Here is a 25,407-nt window from a genome sequence, read left to right on the forward strand (position 1 = left end):
TGCGCCATAGCGGGGCCTGTCCCCCACAGCAGGGCTGTGCCCTATACAGGGACCCGTTCCCTGCCAAGGGACTGTCCCCACCCTGAGCCCAAACGGGATCCCGGTTGCTGTAGCGGTGCCATCCCCCGTACCGGGGCCACATCCTGCAGCGGCCCCCGTCCCCTAGAGGGTACCTATAGCGGGGCCTGTGGCAACGTGAGGGCCCGGGCCCGCCGGGCAGCAGCGAGTTAAAACGGAGGCCCTGCCAGTAGCCGCCAAGCGCGGCGCTGCCGTAAAGTGCCCCGCGCGGCCGCAAAGCCGCTCTCCCGTCGTTCGCCTCAAGCCTCCTATTCTCGAACGCGCTTTACGCCAACGCCGTTGCGCCACCACCCTCCCGTTGGCTGCGCTTGCGCCGAGCTCCGCCGGGCCTCTCCGTTTCGGAGTTGGTATTCAGGAAGGACGCTTGCGCCGGCGGCGTGGCGGGGGGTGCATGGGTCCGTGTGGAGCCTACGCCAGTGGCGTAGCGTTGTCGCTGGCTGGCCGCTGCCCGCGGAGTGGTGAGGGGAGGCGAGAGGCGGCGTGAGGAGAAGCCGGGCCGGGGGCGCCGCCATGGGGAGGCGGCCGCGGGGCAGCGGCAGCGGGGCCCGCTGCTGAGGGCCTGCGGAGGTAACCGCCGGGGCCGCGCCGGGGTGCCCTGTTGCTGCGGTTCGCCCCGGCCGGGACCGGGCAGTGCCGGGGAGGGAGGGGGGCCGGGCCGGGCCGGGCCGGGCCGGGCGGCGCCTCGGGCGGGGGCGGCGGGGGCCGGGCCCGGGGCGCTGGGGAAGCGGTGGGGGCCGGGCAGGGCCCGGAGGGCAGAAGGGGCCGTGGGGGCCACGGGGAAGGTAGGTGCTGGGGCGAGGCCCAGGCGGGGGCTGGGGAGGGATCAGGCTGGCCCCGGGGGCTGAGGGGGCCGTAGGGCTCGCGTTGGGGTCGGGCCGGGTCGGGCCGGGGGGCCGAGAGCCCGGGGCCCCTCGCTCCGTTTCCTCCCGGCGATGCCTGTTTCGTGGCCCTGAGGACTCACCGGGTCCACCCGAGATCGCGACCCCCACAAGGCCCGTTTGAGGCCGGGTGGGTGGCCGGGATGGGGTCGGACCTCCCCGGGTTGTGTCCCCCGGGCCTGTACCCTGCCCTGGCCTGCCCGGTGGAGCCGGAGCCTTGCAGAATGTTGGCTCCTTTGTATGTGGCTTCCCTCTCTCCAGAGGGGTTGGGAAGTGTTTATTTGGGGAAAGGGACTGTGCCGAATCTGGTATTTAAAATAGATATTTTTTTTTTTTCCTTTAGGAAAGCGGGTGAGGATGAATGTGAGAAACAGGAAAAATACCCTCCCCCTTCTGCCCCCACCAGACAGGAGCTGACTTTAGCTGTTCCTAAGGCAGCCAAGAAGAGAGGTTTGCAGATGAGAAGCAGCTCTCCTGTGGAGCTGGGCCGCCAGAGAAAGGCCTGTGGCTCCTGTTTGGTGGCTGGCAGAGGGGAACTGAGTGAGGCTTTTGGACCTGGGTGGGGGACAAATAACGTGAAGTAGTGGGGACGGTTGGGAAGATGTCCTCTGTTTTGAGGAATGGCTTGTGGTCTGGGTGGCATGGGGACCTGCCGTGTTAGGTGTATTTCTGAAGCTAAAAAATGAAGTGTTTTAAACCTCTTTCAAGTTGCCATGAAGTTAGTCTGTTCTGAATAAGCTAGAGGTAACTGGGACCCGAGTCAAACCGTGTGTAAAATGACTGCAGGCATGCGAGTGGTTTGCACCAATGCGCCTGGAAGTTGCCTCGTTAACTAATCCAGTTGTTTTCCTTTTGTACAACAAGTGGCTGGATATCTGGAAATGAATTCTGAGGTGTGTGGAAGTTCATCTGCCAGCTGGACTGTCCTGTCAGCCTGCCACACGCAGCATGCCCCCATCTCCCCACTGCCAGCGCAGAGGTTTAAAAATTGGGCCTTTATGTAACAGATTGGAGAAAATGTTTGGTGTTTGCCAGTGCGTCTGAAAAAGAATTGCTGTAAATTAGGGCAGGAGGCCTCCATGGGGATCCTGTGGAGAGGCCTTCTCTGTGGCGCGGTAGGCTTGACTGCTGCGGGGAACTTGCCAAAGATTTGTTGGTTTTGTTTTAATTCAGTGCGTTACAGATAGGAATGTTGTTTGGTGATGATTTTATCACCACTTGGTACCTTTTGGGCCTCTGGGTGGGCTGTTGTCTTGTGATGTAGACGAGGATGGTCTAACCCCAATCTTCTGCCTGGCTGGTGGTGGCTTCTCCAGGTCTGTGGTGGTATGCACGCCCGGGGAGCCCCCGGTTCCCCCGGGAGGGTATTGTCTCATTGGCTTGTAGAGATGGCTGCCCTCCCGTGTCAGTCTGTCTCGGTATTTGATCTCCTCCTCATTAGCTTACAAATCTGTAAGGCCTTATAAATCAGTTCTGTAGTTTCTTTGCGAAAACAGCTGCCGCTCTGGTTTACACTTGCATCAAAATGACTGGGGTGCAGTTGGTGGTGGTTTGCAGGGGAGACTGTTTTTTCTGGGCAGTTTCTCTGGGCGCACTGAATGGAGCTCTGTGTTCCTGCCCTTGCAGCGTGGTTTGTGTTTGGTTTTCTTGTTGCAGCACTCTTCAGAGGAGTGAGTGGAGAGGAGGAAGTTGGCACTTGCAGTTCAGCAGGTTTCTGGATTCTGCCCTGCGAGTGCTTCTCTCTGCTGGTGTCAGTACGTGGAGAGGCTTTGCATCGCCTCTTGTTTTGTATTCCATTTCCGAGCTCCTGTGCAGCCTGAGTGTTGTCAAAACTGTTAATACGGGAGTGACTCAGCGGATCAATGGGAATGACATGAGGGTTGTGCTCACGGACAATCAGTATTTTTTCCCCCCACCCCCTCCAGCCCCACTGGGCTGGAAGAGATGATGTCCGAGAGCAACTGCCAATAAACATGTTTACTGGACTCGGGCCTGATTGTGCTCTGTAGCCTGCGCCCCCCACCCCCCCCTCGGCCTTCCCCCCTGTGGTTTTCCTAGCTTAGAGGAGCTCTGATGAGCTGTGCTGGAACAGCAATCCTTTGCTTTGGCTGGTCCATCCAGGTGTGTGCCTAGCCTCTAGTCTGGGGGCATTGCAGGCTGCTAAAAGGACCAGTCCTCGCATGAGCCAGTCTGGGTAGGAAGCTGTTTATCTCTGCCTTTTAGGTAGAGGAACTGCAGTACTACAGGCACTAAAGGCTTATCTGAGATGGTGAGGAAGCCTCTGGTGAGTGGCAACCCCTGCTGTGCTTTGGTTCCTTCCTAGGGGTTTGCAGGAGAGGTGTGGGCCTCAGGGAAAGACAGTGGAAGAGACGCTCTCCTTTCTGTCAGCAGGGCTGGTTAACGTGGGGTTTGGTTCCAGCGTGCAGTGGCCTGGTTTGCCTTGCACCACTCCTGTGACTTCCAGATGCGTCAGGAGTCAAACGCTCTTCCCTCACAGTGCTGCCGAGAGGGGAGAGACCTGGGTGCCAGCGCAGGAGCTTCCTTCATGTGCTTACAATGGCTTTTTGCTCAGAGCTTGTGGGAACAGCTCTGCCCACAGCCCTGTAATTGGGCTTTGACTAGGCAGACTTGGCTTGTCCTGGGTGCAGTGAGAAGCTGTGAAACTGAGCCTCCTTCCTCGGGCCCAGCCGTGGTGCGGCTTCGAGACTGCTTCCATCCTGCCGTACCCTGTGAGCCAGGAGGGGAAGGAGGGGGAGCAGGTCTCTCAGCAACTTTGGGATTCTGCCGAAGAACAAGTTATCCTCCCATTGGAAAAGCTGTGTGCTTATAAATAGTTTTTGGTTTTTATTAGAATGGATGTTTATACTTCCTACTGGCAGTTCGTGTCTCCGGTAGGTCCATTGCTATAGAGAAGAAGCAGGACTCAGTTGTGAGGGAAGTGTAAAGGTGACTTTCTACTGGGGCAGCTGAATGCAGAGCGTTCGGGCTCTCTGTCTGGCTGCCAGGTTCACGCTAGCTGCCCTCCATCTCCTGGGGAATTCTCCTAAATCCCTGCACAGGCTGCAGCCCTTCGTGTTGCACAGCCACCCCCTTGCTTGTTATGTTGATGCGTTATTCCTAATAACTGGCTTTAAAAAAAAAAGCTTACTGCAGAGCATGCAGCGAGCGGAGATGTTCCAGGGAACCTCCTGCCATGTCTTTACTACACTACCAGCTGCTGGATGGCTCTCTGGCAGCTGGGGTGAAACATGGGTCTGCCTGCTCTTTCAAGGCTTGTCTCAACCTGAGGTGCTCAGGGCTTTGATCCCCACCACTCACAGGTTCCACCAGCCCTGCTGTGATAGGGAGGGAGAGGTGATATGGTGTGTGCTGGGTACAAGTGCACTGTGTGTAAAACCACAAAAAGTCTGTCTGTCTTCCGCTTGCTGCGGTGGTAACGTTGCAGCAGATTGGCGCACTCGATAAGCGCTGAGGTGATCGCACGCCGTGCGATTTAGGAAATGGTTCTTCAGGTAAGCTGAAACTTGTGGGTAAGACTTTGCAGGGCATTTTAAAATGCTCCATAGAGCAAGATGTTCATGACTTCTTTCACAGCTCACAGTAAGGAGAGTTTGCTCCTGGAATAGAGTAACTCAGTTAGTTCTTGAAAGACTTTTAAATTGGCTTCTTTGGTTCCAAAAAGATGATGGACAGAAGCTTCCCGTGTGTCCAGGAATGTTTCCCAGTGCCCATGAAGTCTGTATTCTTCTGGAAGGTTGCATTTCCCAAGCAATACCCTGCTGACATCTGTCTTCATTGCAGTCAGACCTGTGTTGCTTAAAAAGTTGCAGCATAAACTTTCTCACTTGTAGGAAACAAAGGTCTCTGTCTTGAGGCTAGTTCACCTTTGACAGTAAAACCAAGCGCTCTCATGATCTCATCTGCCAAAAAGACTTGCACCGAGATGGTGATGTGAGAGAAGCCTGGAGTCCTGTCCTACGAGGTCCGGAGGAGCTCAGCCTCAGGCCTGGGAAGGGTTCCCTGTGCCGCAGGCTGAGATCTCTGCTTCTTCTCCAGCATCAGATGTTAGGCAGTGGAATACAGCCCCACTGCTGTCTGGTGGGGACAGTGCTTTGAAAAAGAGCTGGGAAGTGCTGTGTTTTGTTTAGTGTCCATGGGGCAGAGGTGGCAATAAGCTCAACATGAGAGTAGGAGTTGGGATGAGCCAAGACACTGTTGCAGCCAGGTCTCAGAAATACAGTGCTCATTGGGCTCCCATGGTGTTTGAGACATTGAGAGTCTGGAGGAAAGAAGTGTTAATTTTTGTAATCATTCATTTTTACATGTCTACCAACCAAAGAATGTCCTGTAGCCCTTTGTTATTTAATGTTATGTAATGTTTTTTAATGAGGGAGGCCTGGCTTTTGCTTTCCAAATGGTGAATTAGACAGTTGGCAGGTGATGCACAGGCTTTGTCAGCCTGAGAGGGATGTTCTTAAGTTAATAAACAGGGGTTAAGGTTGGTCTTGAACTTGGATTTTGTGAAGCTTTCCTTTGGAAGAGCTTTGCAGCCCTGCCAGTCTGCGGCTGAGCAGACCCGCACAGGAGGAGTGGTGCTGGGAGGCGTTCTGGGTGCCCTGGGAGCACGGCCGTGTCTCTGGGGATTCGTTCCCCTTCCCAATCTGGACGCTGGAGAGTCTTGCTAAGAGTGGCTACTGCCTGGGCGTGGGGGGCTGGATGACGGGCTCTGAAGCATCAGCAGTAATCAAATTTAAAACCGGAACGGAGGTGTAATGGTTTTGTACTACACGGAAGCACCATTCTTACAGACTCTTATCATTGCCCGATGTTTTCAGATAGAAAATCTTGCTGCTTTTTTGCTTTTGAGATAGCATGGAGCAAGGAACCCTTTTTCTTTTTCTTTTCCTTTTTTTAGCATGGCCTGTTGGCAGTGATGAAGTTTATTCTCTCTGCCTGGTTTCCCCAGTTTGATGCAGGGAGAGGACGGTGCTTTCCAGCACCTTCTGTGCCATACACGTGGGTGAGGGGCAGGCTAAGGCTCTCCTGGAATCCCCCCACCCCCAACTATGCAGATTCCTCTTATCCCGAAGGCGATGTGGGTTTGAGTTGAAGCCTGGCTTTTGTGTTCCCAAGTAAAGAGAGTATTAAGGATGCGACTTAGAACAAGCGCTGGAAGCAGAGGTATGGTCTGTAGGTTGGAAGGGACTGCTGGCAGCTGGTAGCCTCTCATGGGTGTGGGGTCAGCGTGCTGTGGGACGAGGCACCGGAGGTGTTGGTGCTGACAGGTACAGGCTAGTCTCTGCCTTGAGCCTTGGGAATTCCTGCACAAACTCGCTTGCTGGAGCTTGTTGCTCGGTGGGCTTCGGCAGCTGGGGGAGGAATAGGAAGTGCTTGGAGGGATGGAGCTTTAACATTTCCTCCAGGGTAATTTGCAGCTGATTTTAAACCCATGCTGTTTCCATAGGGGTGTCTGCCCGATCAGGGGATCCCAAGAAGAGATTGTCAGAGCCCCCAGCAGATTCTCCAGCCTGAAGTGCAGTGGTAGCTGTCTCGGTGCAGGGAAAGGAGTAGAAAGAGGAATTCCAACACAGCAGACCGTCACGGCTCTCCATCTCACACGATAGCAGGGGATGTTGCCAGGGAGCAGATCTCTGCTGCTCAGGCCCCTCTTCTCCCTCCCAGGCCCAGTGCTTGGAGCGGGGGGAGCCAAGCAGGGCGCTCCTCGGGCTTACCAGGTCTGCAGGCACCAAGTTCAGGAGAGTGAAAGGGAAGCTCAGTTAACACACCACGCTGAATTTAGCTGGATATAGAATAAACATGGTGAATGTGAGTTATTGTGCAGTATGCTGCTCAGGCACACCTGTGCTGTGTTGCAGTAACCTTTCTCTGGCTAAAGCTCTCTGGGTAAATCTGTTGTAGCGTTTTGCCACGGAGAAACGGTGGGCAGACTCCATGCGTTGGAGGAAACTCTGGTTTCAGGTGGTTTTTGGCAGGGGTTCCTTTGCCTCGGCTGTGAAGTGCAGACGCAGGCCTGCCTTCAGCAGGAGGTGTGTGAACAGCATGGTGATGTAGCAGCCCCGTCTGCCGATGGGCTTGGCTCGGCAGCGACCGGGCATCGCAGGGCTGCTTTGGGGTGAGGCGAGGCCAGCTCTGCAGGGGCTCCAGCTGCTCGGGGCTGGCTGCAGAGTCGTGACAGGAGCTCTGCTCCCCTCTTCTGTGCGGAAAATGCCCACAACGTCCCAGGGTCTGGGTGCAGCCGTGCTTCAGGTGTATTGACTTCACTGCATTTTTTTATATTTCTTTTTTTTTTTTTTTCTCCTCGCCCTTCCCTCTCCCTTTTATTATGCTGACATCTCTCTGACTTCTTGGGCTCCTACCTTGCTGAGATATTTGCTTGCAAGAGCTAGCACGTCTGTCGGGGAGCTGGGCTGCCTGCATAGCAGGAACAGCCTAGAGCATCTTCTGCACCGGAGAGATCAGTTTGCCAGGCATGGCTGGATGGAAAGGTGGGCACCTTTGAGAATGGAGGTGGTGCAACCAGAGAGGGGAGAACAACATGTGCAAATGCCCTCACTGCGGTCTGGATGGCACCCATGTTCCCATCAGATCTTCTCTAATGTCTCTCTGAGTATATATAAGCACAGACCTGGAAATGAGACTCAAAATAATCCTGTGCATAGCGCAGAGGATGCACTGCAGTGGGCTTGGCTCGGTGACAGCAGACACCCAAGGTGTGATAATGCACGAGCAGGGAACAGTTCCCGCTGCTGGTTGTGGTCCTAGCAGGGGACATGCAGAGCCTGAAATCCATCTTCTCCTGGGAGAAGGGTGTAACACTTGGTGCTTTGCTCCTATTTTTGTTCAGAGCCAGAAATCAAAGTCCAGGGCAGCGCTTCTCCAGCCAGAATAATTTAAAGGCACTTGCTGTTGTTTTAGGGCCAATATTTAACTTGTGCCTGTGATGAGGAATGCCTGTTAGACTCTAAATATTTGCTGTAAGGAAGAAGTTTGAGGGAAGAATGTCCACTGCTGGGAGGGGAAGCAGGGGGGGATTTCAGGAAACAAGTTTAAGTCTCTGCATTTACAGGTCTGTGTAAAACAGCCTGTGTTCCCCTTCTGGCACGGCTCTGGCAGGTACCGAGGCTGCTCTGGCTGAGCCGCAGCGCAGGAGCGGCTGGGAGGAAATGTTTGTGTGCTCCGGCGGCTGGAGCAGGCAGCGGCACAGGGTGTGTCTGCTCGCTCAGCCCCAGTCCTGCGCTCCTGCTGCCAAGGGGGATTTAAAGGCACAGGTTTGGAGCTGCTTTCCAGCTGGGGTGGTGTGGGCAGCTGGGCTGAAGCATGGGTAAACTTCCTGATAAAAGCAGCTTATCAGAAAAGAAATGCTCTGCTGCTTTTGCTTTCTCTGTGGTCTTTGGTGGCAAGAGTGCATTAGCTGTGAAATCCTCTGCAGTGGATCCTGCTAATGGCAGGATTTCCCATTCTCTGGACCTGCTCGATGAGGTGCTTGCAGCTTCTCCTGTCCTCTCTCACCTTTCTGTGTGATCCTTCTCGCACTGTGACACAAACACCGTCTCTCGGCCTCCAGTGAGCCTGTCAGGGTGTTTGTCGCTGCTGGTCAGCATTGAGCTTGTCCCGCGTTTCTGGGCAGAGAGGAGCTACGTGGAGCTGTGTGCTGGGATGCTGGTGGTGTGTGTCAAACTTCAGGTCAGGTTATGCTGGCCTCTCCTCGGGCTGTATGGGCTGGTGGTGGTGCGTGAGGACATGGCGATGGAGAGGACCCTGGTCCTCTGTTCCCAGCTCCTTAGGTAGGTCAGGCAGCCCCTCTCTGTGGACAGGGCAGGTTAGTAATTCTGCATCTGGATGTGAAATCTGGCCTTCCTTAGCTATGTGGTAACCCTCTGCCCCAACCTCTCATGCTCTGTGCTCTTGATTGGATGCTTTTGGCTCTCCTTGACTATTTTAGCTGCGTTTTGCTTAGATACAGAAAGAACATGTTTTGTCTTGAAGAAAAATCAAAGGCACGCGACTGTTTGCGAGCCAGCCCAAGGGGAAGGCTTTACCCGGGCTCCTGTGTGCAGAGTTCAGCCCAGCTCTGAAAGGATGAGAACTTCCTCCTTCCAGTGTAGCAAAGGACTTGCAGGCAGCCCTCAATCCCAGCCTGAAGCTATGCCAAGGAGAGCCAAGTCCAGCCGGAGCATGGCTCTGGCTTTTAGTGACAGGTTTGGCACTGGGGAAGCAAAGGCTTTTATCAGAGCCTCGTCAAGCTCAGAAGGTGGTGTGGTGCTGGAGTTCGGAGGGGATCAGGCGCCGTATAGGAAGATAGGCCATAGAGGGGCTCGTGTTCCAGAGCGTGGCTGGCAGCCCCTCTGAGCACGCACCCACGGGGCTGGCTGTGGGTGGGCACCCAACAGCACTGTGCAGCTGTGGGAAGTATTGGCCTGTTTCCATAACAAGTGTTGATGGGGTTAGGCCCACAAATTGGCTGCATAATGAATGAGGGAGCCGGGGGAGCTGTGTCCTGTTGCAGGGACTGGAAGAGGTGACGGGGAACTAGAAACATGAGTAATAAACCTTTTCTTTTTTTGAGTTAGGGTTTTGGATGGGAGTGTGTACTAAAGAAGGGTGAACGTGTGTTGGCTGGGGTTTCTGGGACAAATCGGAGAAGTGAGAGCCCAGAAATGAGGGAGAAGGGACAGTTTGTTCGTGTAAATAATGTTCCAGGTATTAATAGCAGCAAGATGAAATGAGTCTTCTGGGGAGGGGGTGTATCCTGTGTGCTCTTTCATGTGGGTGATCCCTCTGACTTTATCAGTTAAGCCCTTTGTGTAGGGTCTAGAGAAGCAGTTCTTGAGCAGGTAAGGTAATGGGAGGAACTGGTGAGGTCACACTAGGTCTGCCTGTCTGAGGGAGAGTAGTCTTTTGGATGAACCCCTTGAAAAATTTCCTCTCCCAGTCCACTGCACTTCCACAGCCACCTTTTTTGGCTGTAGCCACTCTTCTGATCCTGTGCAAAATACACACAGGTGGGGAATGAAGGAAGGGAGGTGAGAAACCACCTTTGGAACATGCCTTTCTGATGTGGAGGTTGGTGGCAAACCAGACGGAGTCCTTAATCCACAAAGCTGTCACAGTACTTAATGAAGGGTTGTGAGTCTGATCCTCCCTCTGCATGAGGGATGGAGGAGTGAAAAGATCCCGAACAATTTGTGGTGTGACCAGGAATGGGATGTAGGTCTCTGGCCCCTCTGTTCTGAAGCTCATCCCTCCCAGTGACCCAGCAGACTGAGGTATTTGTCTAGGTCTTAGGAATTTGTCCCAGTTAGTTGAGAATCGCCCCTCTCTGAGATCACGGATGTGTTAGTTTCATGCTGCTTTGCTTCCTCATCTGTGAAATAAGCAGGTTGCTTCTGTACCTTCGAGAGAGGTTGCAAGAAAAAATGTGTAATGGATTGAGCTGCTTGGTCTTGTAATAGAGGGGGTGGGAAGATAAATGCTTCATGGATTGCTCGTTGCTTCTCTGAAGATGCTGCTGACACTTGCATGTAAGCTGATGGATATTGTCGTGCCATGGAGCGTTCCTCCGCCCCAGTTACTCTGCAGTAAAGATTAATTGCATGGTGCTACTCTTTCCTCCCCACGGTCTGGGCTGTGGGTCCTGCTTGTGGTCCTGGAAGGCAGTGAGTGTCCCCGTTGGGGTGGAGAGCTGGGAGCAGTGTATGTAAGCCAGGGCGGCAGTGAGCCAGCTCCTATGTGACTTTGCAGTAGGGAAGTGATCCTGGCATCTCAGCACAAGGAGTTTGACAGCTCTTCAGGGAGAGGTTTCCCTGTGAACCCCCCCGGAAGCTTTCCCTTCCCTCCTCCTCTTCTTCCCCCCCTAATTCTTAAGGTTTGGTGGTAATTTGAGAGGAAATGTGTGGGGCTTCGAGCAGCCTGGGGAAGAAAGCAGAGGGGGAAATGGTGTTTGCTTGAATGTGGGACAGCTGGGCTCGGCAGAGCTGCAGCTCTGCAACCCAGAAATTGAAACAGCCCTTGTCACCAGTGGGAATGACACCCCCCCTCCACCCCCCCTTCTCCGGGGGCTCTCCAGGACGAAGGCCGAAGTGACTGGGCTGGGACAGAGCAGAGCTGGTGCGGTTACCCCCTTCCTTGCAACCCTAGGGGAGCTGGGGAAGTTGCAATTAGCTGTAGTTTGGTGATTGAAAAGATAACTGGGCTCAGGCACCCCTTTCTCCCCTGCCTTGTCTTACAAAAGGCTACCCCAGATCTGCCACTGCAGCTGCTTCCTAACCTGGTTCTGTCAAGAGGATATGGGTTAAGGGGAAAAAAAAAATATCCTACTATTAAAAGTGCTTATGCCAACCCAGATCCTGCTGACAGAAAAGGGTTTGGTAGCGATACACATGACAGGAGGCCACGCAGATCTCTGCAGAGTGACAGTCCCCAGATGGGATGAGGAGCGGGGGAACCCTGCTGTCACACGCATCTTGCTGTTGCGATGCACAAGCCTTTGGCAGCCAGGCTGGATGTACACTTAGAATCTGCTGAGTTGGAGTCCTGGTGGGTCTCTTTCCCCGCTTTAAACTGTGGCTGGTTAGTAAGCCCTTCTGGAAACCCCTTCTAGCTGAAGGCCCCAGAGTGCTCAACTTGTCCCTGTTCCCTGCAGGATGAGTAAATATCCCAAATCTTGGCTGTGGTTTTTGTTCTTCCAGTGCTGCGTGGCTTTCATCTCTGCCGCTTCCTCCCCTGCCCTGGTCCTGAAGTGGGGTTGGGAAGAAGTCCTGTTGTTTGAGGTGCCAGGCAAATCTGTAATACAGCAGTTGTCCATGAGAAGTGTTGATGAAGGTGACTGGGAAAAACTGTCTTGTTTTTTCGTAGCAGCCCAGATGGGGTTTTGTAGTCCCCTGGCCAGAGCTGGTTGCTTTGCAGCACAGAGTTCCCAGCCCCATCCCTTAGGGGGGCAGCAGGGCTGCCCCGAGCTGCCTGGCCGATAGCCAGCATCTTCTCCTTCCGGCTTAGGCTGCACTGCTGAACTTTCAGATCCCCTGCTAGTGCTCCTAGTGCCTCCCTGGCTCTGTGCTGAACTTTCTGGGTGGTACAGCACAGGTACATGACACTTCCTTGGTGAAGTACTTGGAGCCAGCTGTTACAAGGAGTAGTATAAGAGCAAGGGGGCATTTATTGTTTGCATCAGCCATCTGGAAAGCCCCTGGAGCTTGTGATTAGGCACACCAGGAAGATAAGATGGCTAGTGCTGCTGCTTGGATTCTTGCCCAGCTTGACCACCTGGAAAGAGGTGGGTGCCCAGCCCCTGGAGCCATATGGTGTGCATGCCAGTGCAGGGTAGTGGATGTAGTCTCTTTAGGGGTGTCCCGCCTGGTGTGACAGATACAGTCAGGGGTTCAGATGTGCCAAGTACAAGCTTTGAAACAGCAGCATCCACACCTGGTATCATCTAGAGCTCCCTGGTGGCCTGGACTCTGGTCGGACAGTCTGGGCTGCACAGAGAGGGTAACAAGAGAGGGGATTTTCTCCATGTGGCTGCTTGGAAAGCTGCGCTTCAGAGAAGAGAAGAAAAGTCTGCAGTGTGACTCCAGTTTGGGCAGCAAGGATGTCCTGCCCTCTAGAGATGGTGGCTTCCAGGAGAAGAGTGAGCATCACCTGCTGTCAGAGCAGGTTTGTGCCATGGCACTTACATTGTCAGGCTGGTGCAATGTGCTGATGATAGTCCTTGGGCTCCTTGTCTGTCCTGCTCGGGGGGAGCCTTTTCCCTGCTGGCTCCGGGGGCACAGCAGGAACCCACTGCTCCCTGTGTCTTGCACACAAGGAGACTGTGCACATGGTGAGCTGGGGGAGTGCTCTTGCTCATTCTGTGGCTGCTTAGGGGCTGCAGGCAGGGAAAATGGAAGTGCTGAGAGCTAGTGCTCTGCTAAACTTTGATCTCCTGCTCCCTGGAAGCTGGGAGTGAGTGAGTGAGGATAGTCTGGGTGGTTCACCGATGCTGAGCCAGCTCCGGCCAGTTTCAAGCCATTTGCGTTGTGGGGAGACCCATGGCGTGAGTGTCGAGGGCAGCAGTCTGTTCCCGGTCTCCCGTTCCTGAGGTTATTTGGGAGCCCATTCGAAGGCTGTGGGGAGGAAAAAGTGCTGAGTGTGTCGTTCTGGTGTCCCATTCCCTGGGGAGGAGAGCGCCTGGCTCGCCCACGCTGGTGTTCAGTCAAGTTCCTCTGTGGGGAGGAAATCTCCTCCAGGTGGATGAAAAGTTTTGAGACACTCATCCAGCTTGGGCTTGGGGGAGGAAAGGAAGGGAAGAGCCACGTGCGTCCAGGAATTTGCTTTTGTTATAGGAAAGGGGTTGGGAAAAGTCTCTTATCCTTTGGAGAACAGATGTTGAGCCCCTGGTCCTAGCTACAGCTTATCCCTTGCAATGCCGGAAGGAAGCACATGTGGGATTCAAGGCTGCGGGATCTCTGAGGACATCCTCGAAAGGGTTGCGTTCTTCCTCTGCTCTTGAATGTCTCCCACCACTTGACAGCGCTCCCTGTGAGACAGCTTGGATGGCTGTGTCTTCCCGTGTCCTCTGCTCCCCTTCTGCTGCTGCCTGGCCCGTGGGACCCAGCTGTGGTTTGTGCTCTGTAAGCAGAGCCATGGGGAGCTCTCCCACAGCACGTGGGGGGAGATCTCACCCCACAGTTTGATTGGACCCTCTGACCCGTGCACACCAAAACACCTCTGCCTGGGCTTCCTCTGGAGCCTCGTCTTGCCGTGGTGAGGCATGGATCATTCCGTGGGCAGCGTCCCCCTTGAACGATGCCCACACCACCTCCTTATCCGTGGGAATTGGTAAAGGAGCTGTGTCGTCAGCAAGCAGGGAGCTGTTGTGTCGTCCACTGGCTGCATGGGTGGGTGTGGGTCCGAGGCTGCTGCCACAGGCTGGGGGTTGCTCTGTGGCTTGTTGACAAGGGGTGAAGGTGGCACAGCAGCCCCTCCTCGGTAGCGTGGGCTTTTCACATTGTGGTGAGGATTGTTGCTATCATGTCCTGGCTCGCTTTCTGCCCTCAGGGACCGGGGGGTTGCATGAATAGGAGGAAGTTTTTGCTGTAGGTCTTTCTCAGTGGGCTGTAGTGGAGGCTGTGGACCCTGCTCTGCCTTCAGTGGAGTGGAGTGAAGTGATGTCACTGTGCACAGCATCACCTGTGTGACGAGGCTTTATTGATGGATTGGCCTCGTGGTGACGGTTGGGCTGTCCCAGGGCTGGGAGAGCAGGATGCCTTCCCATCTCCCTGCTTTGATGGGAAGAACTGACTTCAGTTTGGGATTTGGAGATCTCTGGGAGTTTGCTGTTTCAACCATCTGACTTCATGCTAATGTTTAAATGTATGTGTGTGTTCTTGTGCACAACTGCAAATTTGGGGAGGGGAAGGAAAACCCCAAAGTTTATTAACAGCAAACAGTGCAAAGTGGCCCTGATGCTGGGCTGGGAAATAAGCCCATCGCAATGGGCTGGGAAATGGACAGTCACTTGCCAGAACATCTGCTCTCCTGCTCTGGTGAGGTGTGTTAACAGCACCGGCTGCGTGCTGTTCTCTGTGGGTCACTGGCCGCCGGCTCCAGAAGACAATGAGCGGGTGGGCTCAGGACTGGCTCTTGGGCGGGCACATGGAGGCCTCACAGCTGCTGCAGTGTTTCCCCTCTCTGCTTTTCTGGGCCATTGGCATGCTGCTCTGATGCTGCCTCACCTGCTGTGTCTGCTTTTGTACCTGCTGTTCCCTTGGGTTTGCTACCAAAGTCCTCTTGTGGCAGGTTATCCCTAAACCTTTTCCTTTTTTTTTTTTTTTTTTTTTTTCCTGGGCAGGTTCTGCAGCCTCTGCCCGGTGGCCTGGCAGGAGGCAGGGCAGCCCTCTGCTGCCATGGCTGTTGTTGCAAAGCAAAGGTGCAGCACGGCTGTGGCTGCAGTGGAGGCGGGGAGAGAGCCTTCCTCTGTTCGTTCTGTCTGTGAAACCGATGGCAACTCTTCTTTCACGTCCATTCCTGTGCACGCTGCCGGATGTGGACTAAGATCCCTTATCGAGAGAAACGCGAGCAGCGCTTTATGTTGCTTTTATGACAAGCGTTAGCTTTTCAGGGCATGAGAGTATTCAGGGGCTGGGGAAGTAGTGTGCTGGTAGAGATGGTCTTAACCTTGTTTCAGGCTGCAGTGGCACAGTGTTCTGGCCTCAGATGTGAGATGCGAAATGGAAGTGGTTGTTCCAAGCTGCTGAGTGAAAATTATCTATTTGTCTAGAAGCCTTTGTTTTGTGGGTTTTTTTCACCACTGCCTGGTGACTGCAAAGCAGGGTGCGAGCTCTGGGGATGGGAGGGAAGGGGAACTTGCCTCACTCGGAAACCTGACATCTGAACGTAATGCTTTCCTGCCTTGTTCCTGGACCGTGGCCCAGCACAGGTACCCTCACAACCAGGTGGCTGATCTGGGTTGCAGTGGTAGTGAATTTGTGTGTTTGTGACAAATGTAGGATCATCCCTTTCACAGAAAGGCTTTGCAGGTGCCGTGGGTCCCACTGCTGCACCTGCCTCTTGCCACTGACTCAGCATTGTTACCTGAAGTTAAACCTGCTCTCGAAACTTCTGCGATGCTGGGGGAAGGATGGAGAGGGCACGGCAATACCTGTTGCAGACATGCTTGTGCAGCTCCCGTTCTGCATCTGCAGCCACTGCTCAGCTTTCGCAAGTCCGTCGCCGTTCGGTTGGATCCCCATAGTGCTGCGAGCCTGGCAGTCGCTTGAAGCACGTCTGGATCTGTCCTTCTTCGGCCTCCCTTTACGTATCGTATGCCAAGGCAGTAGAAGGGTGACTGAGTTGTCAAGGTGTTGGTTTTGGTTTTTGGGGTTTTTTTTCCTCCACAGCTGAAGCAAAAATGGTTGAAAAGGAGCTGTGTCTGGTGGCGGAGGTTGAAATATGGAATAGGGCTGTTCCTGAAGATGTTTTGGGCTCTGGCTCTGTGGTTGTCTTCCAGAGGTCAGAGCTCAGTAGCTGTTTGAGCAGTAGTTCTTCCTGGGCTTCTCTGTTTCCCAAGGCACAAACATGACTCAGTGATTTGGGATACAGACAATCCTTTGGATACCTGCTTGCAGAGAGAGCCTATTTTACGAGGAGTCACCAGGCATGAAAGCTAACCTCAGGTTTTGCAGTAGGTGAGTGTTGCGTTAGGGACTTGACCTTTCCCAGTGTGTCAGTCAGATCTGGCTGGATTGTTCTGCTTCTTGGGGTTGGTGTTAGCTGTACAGCTGAGTCCTTGTGCTTTATGCTGTGGGCATTGAGTGGAGTAAATAGCAATATTGGGTCTTGACTGTAGAAATGAAGCCTTTGCAGGCTTTCTCCCAAGGTGCGTGCACTTGTGACAGTGAAATCAGGGCAAGAACTGGGCAGGATGGGACTGGTTGGGGAAAAAAAGCAGGTTCTGCTCTTATGTCAGCCTCAGTAAACGTGTGGAGGGGAGAGCAGGAGAAGGGGAAGGCACCGGACTGGTAAACGGATTTTTGCTGGCCAATTGCTGTGGACTTTTGGAAGGCAGCTGGTTCCTTTACAGCTCTGCCTTCTAGCAGTGGCATGGATTTAATTAGCATCCGGTCTCTAACTGGAGCTTGCTGCGTTGTGGATGTATTGTCTGGTTTAAATAGAAAACCCACTGGCAGAGCCACAAAACCCGGCGCATGTGAGGGGCTTGATGGCTGAGACCACTTCTTCAAGTAAGTGACTCTATGAAACTCATTATTGAATCCAGCTCTTGCCAAGCAGGGGCTTGAAAGGCATCGTCAGCATCTTGGCTGGGGTGCCTGCGTGTGTCCCGTGGAAACCGCTGGAGCACATGGGCTGTGGGAAGGGATGAAGAGCCGGGAGTTGGACTCTGACTACTGTCCTTTTAAGGTCTCCCAGCCAGAGACTCAGCTTTGTCTGTAATGAACTTCCTTTCTTCCAGTACTACTAACTCTACGTTAGTAAAACCGAAACCACTTCAACATCCTAATTGGCTTTTTTTTTTGTGCTGAACTGTTAAGATGTGATAGATTGTGCAGAATTACAGCCTTAGGTAATATACTTCATGCAGAGGCAGAAGGCAAGCCTGTGTCTTTTCCGTTGTTGTTCAGAACCAGGTTTACTGCTCTGGTTACCCATCTGCTACCCACGGCGTCCTTCTTACGGTAATAGCAAAGCAAGTTGCAGTTTCTCAGGCAGAAATTGCTCCATCTGTGAGCAGGAACACCGAAGCGACGCTAGTACAAGCAGTGGGGCAGCAGGCTGGAGCTGTAGTTAGGTCACTTGCTGATCTTGCCATCTTCCAGCAGTGTACCAGAACCTCTCCTGGCCCGGCAGCCATGAGGACGGCCGTTGCTGATCTTGGGAGAAGGGATGCTGGAGTAGAGAACAGGTAGAAGATGCCGGTAACATCCCAGAGGTGCGACGGCAGGGCTGGATGGGAAGGTGGGCAGCCCCAGCTGGGACCTCGGTTGGTCTTGGCATCTCTTGGTACCTGATGCCCTCCCTGCAGCCAGGGGTTTGGCATTCCCGACACCTCAGGGTGGTTTGCAATTGCCGCTGTTTCCATGTGGTGCAGACCAGCACAGGGACCATGGGAATGGCTCATGAGATGGACACAGCTCAAGAACCAGGAGGTGGCTTCACTGGGCACAATCATATGTCATGCAAGGGGTAAATCAAGGTGTATGGTACAGACCCCTTTTGTGGGGTCTGTAGAGTCATCTAAAAAGCTTCCCTTCAAATCTCTCTAATAAAGCTTCAGTGTGTTTTCTGGTAGACGCTATGAATTCTGCAGTTGGAAGTTTAAATTTGTGGCTGATGAACCCAAGCAGGTGAATAGACTCTCTTAGGCACTTGGTTCTTGGATGGATTTGTCTGACTCGTGCTGTGTTTGATCTTTTCCAGTCTAGTTTTCAGATCTGGTTTTATTTTAGCATGTGTATATTTACTATTATTATTTTTCCTAGAGAAGTATTTTTAGCTTTTTGCTTGGTTCCTGTGCTGCTGCTGCTGAAATTTCCATCGTGGTATTGCCGGCTCCTTGGTAAAGCATAGTTAATATTTTCCATCCAGGTGTAACTGCTTTGGACAGGGATCCAACGAAAAGAGTGAAATTCTACATTTGGCTGGGAGCAAATTGCATAGCAGCTTGCAGCAGTGGAGAGATGCTTCATGAAGTTTTCTTTGTGACTGCTTTTACCGAGAGATTTAGGAGTTGCCTTAGAAGAGCTGTTGACTCTGCAAGCTTCTTTGTGCTCAAAAACGTTGAGGATCTGGGTGGTTCTGAATTTGGACTGTCCAAAGCACATTGATTTCCATTTCTGCCTATGCAAGCAGGGAGCAAACATGCGTCAAAACAGTCTCACTCCTGTTGGTTAAAGAAGGGCCCGTTTTCTCATTAGATATTTCTGGGTGCAAAATAATTACTGCTGAACTGCTGCCAGAAAGCTGACTCTTAATAAAGCTGATGCTATACACATGCACCCCTGCCTGCCCGCTCGCTACCAGGCAGGGAGTTTTCCTCGTCTGCACTGAGCTGTGGTGCGAGTGGTCGAGACTTCAGGGTGAAGTTGTCTGGCTGCGGATCCAGCGGTGTTCTCCAGCATGTGGCTTGTACGGATCTTCTGTGCCTCTCTTGAAAAGGAGGCAATTGTTTTAAAATCACAGGAGCATAGAGAATTCCCACCTTTGCATGAGTTCATCGGCTCTTCAGAGCATTGCCTCCTGGGCTCCACTGGAAACTGAAAACACTACTACTGGTCGTTTTTCCCCTTTTTTACTACTTAATTTCATTATGTTTAGAGAACAGACTTCAGTTTTGCTCCTACTCTCTTTTGGGGCTGTTGCGATGCTGGAGTTGGATCGGGGGATGCTGTGCGCGCTCCGGGTTCATAAGCACGTACAGCTCCTTGTGCAGCAAGAGTCTGCGATGGTTGGGTTGTCCAGCACTAACTGCGCCATTACTGGTGCTGGAGTTTGAGGAACAGCTGAGATTTTGCTTCTAAAGCAGGCTGATGGTTTTGAACATGTCAGCTGGTGTCCTCTAAAGATCTCAATGAAATCACACATGAGTCATTACTGGTTTTATGCTGTGAGAACTTGGTGTAGCTGAGCATCGGTGAGACCTCCAAGCTGTGAAGCGGGATTCCTGTTCGTTAGAAGTAGTTCTCTGCTGCAGTGTTGAAACTGCTCTTCCTGTCGTTACAGAGAGAACAATGTGGCACAAACATTAAAAAAAAAAAAATTAAACATTCATAGTAATCCATTAAAAAGCCATATTTGTGTTTGGAAGCTGGGAGAAAATAACTTTGACGAGATTTGGAGCTTGATCTGTTGTAGGTCAAGAGCTGACCAGAGTGTACAGTGTCTAAAAATCTCCTGGGGAAGGGAATAGCCAGTAACAAGAGAATACTTCTAATTTAGATAAAAGCTTAATAGACATGATAGCTGGAAGAGGAAGCCAGAATGAAAAATCAGTTGTCTTCACAGCTCAGCTCTGATGAGAAAAAAAAAAAAATATTTTTATGATTTTTTTTTTCTTTTAATCCTGGTGGGTTTGTGGCTTGAATTTTTTTTTTTTGGACGTGGCCAAGAGCCACGGAGGGATAGCGGGGTGAAACACTGAGGCATTTTAATCTCGAACTGAGGCTCAACATGTTTCTCCTCAGTCACTTCGTTTGCTAGAAGTAAATTTTTTGTTTATTCTGTTTCAACTATGTGGCTGGAGGTGCTGGTGTGTCTGATTATTTGCTCTGTTAGTGTCTTGGGTTTGGTTTTTTTTTTTTTGTAATTATGGTGCTAAGAACAGTGTTAGCTGTGTCTGACCCCTCCGCTGCGCAGAGGGGGCAAGAGCCTGGCCATGGAACGCCACAGAGGCAGGAGGGCACTGGCGAGGCCGAAGGTGCCAGGAGCACCCTGCGCCTGCTGTCCCGGGGCTGAGCCGGGCTGAGCGTGTGCGAGTGGAGTCCTCTCTCCTGCCAGACACACTGTGTTCTCAGTAAAGAGCTGGGAAGCCAGGAAGGGAGGGGAGGTTTGGAACAAGGATGCTCGGATCATGTTGGATTAAAAGCTTTGCTGCTACAGTTAGGGGATTTTATGGTGTGTGTGTTGATTTTTTGGGTTTTTTTTTTTTTCCTGGACACTAGAAGAAATTCTGGTAGAAACATTAGCCTTGGCTTTATTATTTTTTTTTTCTTCTTTTCAAGAAACAACCTGGATGGGAAAAAAACATGTTTTGGACAAACTGCCCTTGCACACTTCCTAATTGTAAACATTGTGGGGCCAAAAGTGAAACCACGCTGTGGTGTGTCTGTTCGCTGGTGGTGGAAACCAACCGCAACCGTTCCCATGTCGAACGGAAAACTGTACTTCAAACGCTCCTGGTACAGTGACCATGGTGATAGGACTGCGTCTGCCGTGTAATCGATGACTCAGTCTGATAGCACTATACAGACGTGAACTGGTGTCCGTTTCTGCGTGATGAGGGATGCAACGGCTCGTAAGGAAGCAGTTGGGAAGATGGGCGGCAGGACTTCAGACCAGGGCTGCTCTTTGGGACAAGCAGGCTGGCGGGCTTGACTTGAGGATCCAAAAAGTAGATCTGTGACCGGTGGATATTCCCTGCTGATGACCTCACGCGCGGGCAGCAGGAGCGCAGGTACAATGGGTGGATTTCACAGGATGGCGTTGCTGTTCAGTGGGGGGAGTTTCTTCAGTCGGTTACTGGGTTCTTGCCTTTTCCCTGAAGGATACCTTGGAGGAGGCAGAGGGAAGGTTGCTGAGCTCTCAGCACTGTTCAAAAGCTGAGAAAGAGCCAAGCATCTCCCTGGGGACCTCAAATGAACAAGGCAGATGCAGGGGAGTTGTTATCCCAGTGTAACGGCCGGGCTGTGAAGGGCCAGGAAGTCAGTACATGCCCAAATCACCAGGGAGGCAGTGGCAGAGCTGAGAGCTCTCAAATCCCAGCCCTGAACTTGAGCTACAAGTCTCCCCCACCTCTCGAAACACGCCGCACGTTATGCCTGGGTTCCCCAGTGGCTCTGCATCAGCAGTTAAGTAACAAACTATTTAACAAGAGCTTCCTGTTGTGCTGACACCAACATGAACGCACAAAGGAGGAAACGGAGTAAACAGAGCTGTGCTGGCTCCCACCTCACTGTAAGCTGGGAAAAGTGTTGGAGATTGTGGGGAGGCTTGGATGCCATCTCTGCTTAACCCGACCCTGCTGGGGTTGGGGGATGATGTTCTTGCGGCTGTGATCAGCAGAAACTACGCAGGCGTCGTGCATTGCTGGGAAAGCGACTGCTTTCAGGACTTCCTGATTTTTAAGGGATTCCCTGGGACAGATAAAGGCCCCTTCACCCCTGCCCTCCTGCTCTGACTCCTCCACAGGGGCTGTCCCCTGAGAGATGCAGCCATTCCACATCTCTCCTGTGGCATGGCAGGTGAGATGTTCACATCCAGGACTCTCTTCTCTGCTGGGTGCCTGGAGTTCCTTGGTCAGAGCACTCAATGCTCTCTTTTCTTGAGGGATCGGGAGGAAATTGGGCCAGAACAACCCAATCTGCCTTTGCTGTAAGGAATATTCTGCTGCGGTAGGTTTGCTTGGGTCTCCCATAATCGGAGCTGTAGCTGGTAGAGGCGCAAGGTGGAGCGAACTCATGGTGCTGCACAGCCCTGCTGCCTCTCCAGCCCACAGAGCAAACTTCCCTGGGAGGGGGTCAGGACGGGGTTTCTCCAAACAGCAAGGTTTCCCTCTTCTTCCTGGGGAAGCAGCTCATGCAGATGGGGACAGCCCGCCTCACAGACCTGTGTCCAAGCTTCTTTGGCATGTCTGGTGTGGGAAGGAGCTGATGGCGAGTTGCTGTGTCCGGCTTGGAGGAGAGGTGTGTGTCTAGGGGTGGAGGAAGCTCAGGAGATCCTTCTGGAGCTTGTTGCATTGCCCGAGCCCAGCAGCACAAGGCAGGGAGAGGAGCTTATGCTTCCAGCTTACAACTTGCCTGCTGCCCAGGCAAGCCCAAGTCTTGGAAGGACTCTATTTTAAAAAAACAAACAAAAAACCCCTTCTACTGATTGTCTTGTTTTCTTAAAAATCTGCCCAGCATGGATTTTTCTAATAAATGTTGAGACTTGAGTTGCAGGGAGCTTGACAGCATGCTCTTGGAGCATGATGCCACCTCTCCAAGGTAGAAGTGGGAGCAGGCTTATCGTGGCGTCTGATACGGCCGTCTCAAACCAGGCTTTCTCCTGCGGCACTGGTATGTGTGTGCAGAGAAAAGGGAAGGAAGGCGGCGTGGGGAGTGGGTTCCTGGTACTGCTGCGGGGCTGGGAGTGAGTCACCTCCCAGCTTTACACTCTGTTGGTTGTGGAAGAGAGGAGTTTTGAGCCCGTGAGGTTAAATAGGTGCTGAAGGTGTGTGAATGCTCCCACCTCAGTGTAAAGGTGGCCTAGTTCCAGTTTGTTTGTATTTTGTTCTTAAACAGCAATTAAATAACAGTGGGTCAAGCTGGGTCTTTATGCATGTGTATGTGCTTGCCGTTGCTCCGGTACAGGTTGTCTGGTTGTGCTGGTCACATTGGCTGTCCCACAAGAGATGCTAGCATTGGGCTTGGACAAATATGGTTTAAACACAACTTCCAGAATATGTGAAGTAGTTGCATTATTTTTACATCTTGGATTTCCCTTTTGTGGTAGCTGTATGGACAGGCTTTTCCTTGAAGCTTTCGGCTGTTGAAAGAGCAGAAGTGAGGAGATTCAGCCCAGAGGGAGGACCTCAGCCAGCTCTGCAGAGCATGGGACACTGCAGACCCAGCGGGATGGGTTTCTGCTGTGCTGGGACATTCCAGAAGGTTTTTCCTTTCCTCTCGGTTGAGAGCAAAGTTGGTGGGACAAAATGACTTCATGGCCAGTTCCCATCCTTTGGAGCAGCTGGAACAGCCTTTGTCTGCAAGCTGTCGTCTTGTTCCTCCAGCCTGTGTTAGCCTCTGCTCCCCACTGCCACGAGTGCACGTGGGAACAGTGGCCCTGTGGAGGATGCAGGTGTGGGCCCAAACCTCCATCTCAGAAGGACCTTTCGTACCGTTAAAGTTCACGGCATTAGGTTGAATGAGTGTGTTTTTCTTTGCCCCCCTTCAGCATCTGTTTCTGATCCTATAGCTGCTCATCCCCCAGATAAGTTGTTCCTTTCCTGAGCTTGCTCAGCCTGGAAGGCCCCTAGTCAGAGCCACACATGAGTACCGAGAGTTGTCCTGCTCATCTTGGGTCTCTGGAGGCCTCACGTCAGATGTGGGGCAGATGGAGAGGGCTCAGCAGCGTTGCAATGGTGCCTGGAGGCTGGTCTCCATGCATTCGGGTAATGCTCTTGTGTGTGCAGGTTGCTCAAAAGCTGGAGGCTTCTGGTACCCTGTTGCCTGTCCGCTCCCTGACCTCTCGTGGGGTGCCTGCGTTGGGACGTGCTGGTTCTCCTGCCCTCACGCGGGTGGAGGGAGCTGCTCCGCATCCCTCCGGTGCCTCCGCTCCCACCTCCGGCTTGACCCTCCCGATTACAGGGGTCTCCTGTGGGAAGCCTGGTGAGCTGAGTGGGAAACCTCTGTGTCATGGCACAGCTTTTCCCCATCTTGTCACGAGCAGGGCTGGCTGCCGGCACAAGGCTGGAATACATTTCTAACTACAAACCTTTGTAGACGTCATCTGGGACCGTCTGCAGCTTGCTTTAAAGATGTTGGATCTTGCTTTGTTTTAAGACTTTTGATCTGCTTGTAAGCTAAGACTTCACTTCCTCTTAAAACTTTTAAAATTTATTGGGTTTTGGTTTCAGCTGTGTAAGGCCACTGGTTGCTTTTTGGTCTGGATTTTGGTATTGGGAGCCAGCTGATGGGTCATCCTTCGGGACATCAGGGTATTTGTGATTATTTTTAGCTTTTAATTGGCAGTGATCTGTACTTGGAGCTGCATAGTGTCAAGGGCTTTTCTTTTTTGTGCTCTCAAGAAGCTTTCCTTTCTCTTTCATCTGGATGCAGCTGTGTTTCTCTTTTGCTTGCAAAGCGCAGAGTACACGGGGAAACCGGCTTCAAGTAACCATCCCAAGAGCTTGCAGAGATCAGGGCTCGGTACAGTCAAGCCTCCGTGGCTGGTAGCAGCATCGCACCCGCCCGGGGGTGCCGGTTGGTCAAGGACACCTGGACTCTGTTCTGAAGAAGTGCCGCAAACCTGCTCCCTGACCTTCACCAATCACTTCCCTGCTCCGGGCCACTATTTTTTCCTCTTCTTCCCCTCTTTTGTCTCGCCCCGTTTAATTGTAACCTCTTTCGGGTAGGAACACCGTGTGTGTGTAAAGGGCCTAGAACAATGTGCCCCAGATGGTATTGTACAAGTCTTTTCTCGGCAGCCACGAGGTTTCACTATGCAGGAAAGAAATTTTTAAAAATACAACTTTTCAGCATTTTATACTTGCAAATGTGGCCAGGAACTTCCTGAGCCTTGTTATTTCAGTCCAAGTCCCAGGTCTTGGAGAGAAGGGCTAGCACTAGAAACTTTTTCTTCTGTGGTTTTTTGTTTTGGGGTTTTTTTTTAAAAAAAAAAAACCACAATAAACAACCCCCCACCCCCAATGCCTTTTTCTCACCCTCACGACTGCAGGGAAAAACTTGTAAATGTGACCAGGGCAGAACTGGCATGCTGAAAACCAGATGGCAAATAAAAAGAACCTAATATTTCAGCAAAAACAACATGAACCCCTTCTTTGGGTTTCAGATGATCGCTTGAGTTTGGTTTTGTCCCCTTTACAGTACTTTCAGTGCTTTTGTGGTTCTGTTATTGGGAGGTACTGAAGTCACTTGCACTTGTCTGCAGTTTATTTCATTTTCAGATTTCCTGGCTTGAAGCACTTGCATTGCAAACACTGTAGGGCAGTGCTTATTTGTTTTAAGACCCCAGCTTGGTTTGGAATTTCTTCTACCAAACTTCAGGCTAATTTTTTTTTCTTATTTATCCCCCTCCTTCCCCCCCCAAAGAGAGAAAGAAGTTTTCTTAGTCTCGTCTTGCATCAGATTTGATACCAGGCCAACAAATCCAGCCTAGAAGGTGCTTTTCTGAGGCTGCTTGCCTTGATGTGACCTTCTGGGTGAGGAATCCTGTCCAAAATGCAACAACATGCTGTCAGTTTTATCAGGGGCATCTTCCCCACCATGCTGCTGCCCTGGGGTGGCAGGACAGGGCAGGTGTGGGTCCCTGTTGCCCATCCAGAGGCTGCTGTATTTTAACAAATACAAGTTTTACAGGGCTGCTCGCTCCAGAGCAGTGGGAGTCCTGGGATTTTACTGAAGGTTTCTGTTTCTAATTAGGTTGTTCTCAATTTTAAAGGCCAGAGATCTCTTTATGGCACAGAGTGGAAAACCTGACCAGTCACTGACACCGCACAGGA

General features: G+C 52.3%; 1 protein-coding gene across 3 annotated transcripts in view; it reads left to right on the forward strand.

The window, feature by feature from the left end:
- Nucleotides 1-425: 425 nt before the first annotated feature.
- CSNK1G2 (casein kinase 1 gamma 2) overlaps nt 426-25,407 on the forward strand; it is a 45,406-nt gene continuing 20,424 nt past the window's right edge. The window contains exon 1 of one of the 3 annotated variants that reach the window (XM_054805377.1): nt 426-645. The gene's annotated coding sequence lies outside the window, so the exon portion shown is untranslated. Of the gene's footprint in view, nt 646-837; nt 861-20,623; nt 20,644-25,407 lie in introns of those variants that run through there. The other 2 variants (XM_054805376.1, XM_054805375.1) reach the window with 2 other exon arrangements.

This window comes from Grus americana, chromosome 28, assembly GCF_028858705.1.
Source record: "Grus americana isolate bGruAme1 chromosome 28, bGruAme1.mat, whole genome shotgun sequence".
NCBI classification, from domain to species: Eukaryota; Metazoa; Chordata; class Aves; order Gruiformes; family Gruidae; genus Grus; species Grus americana.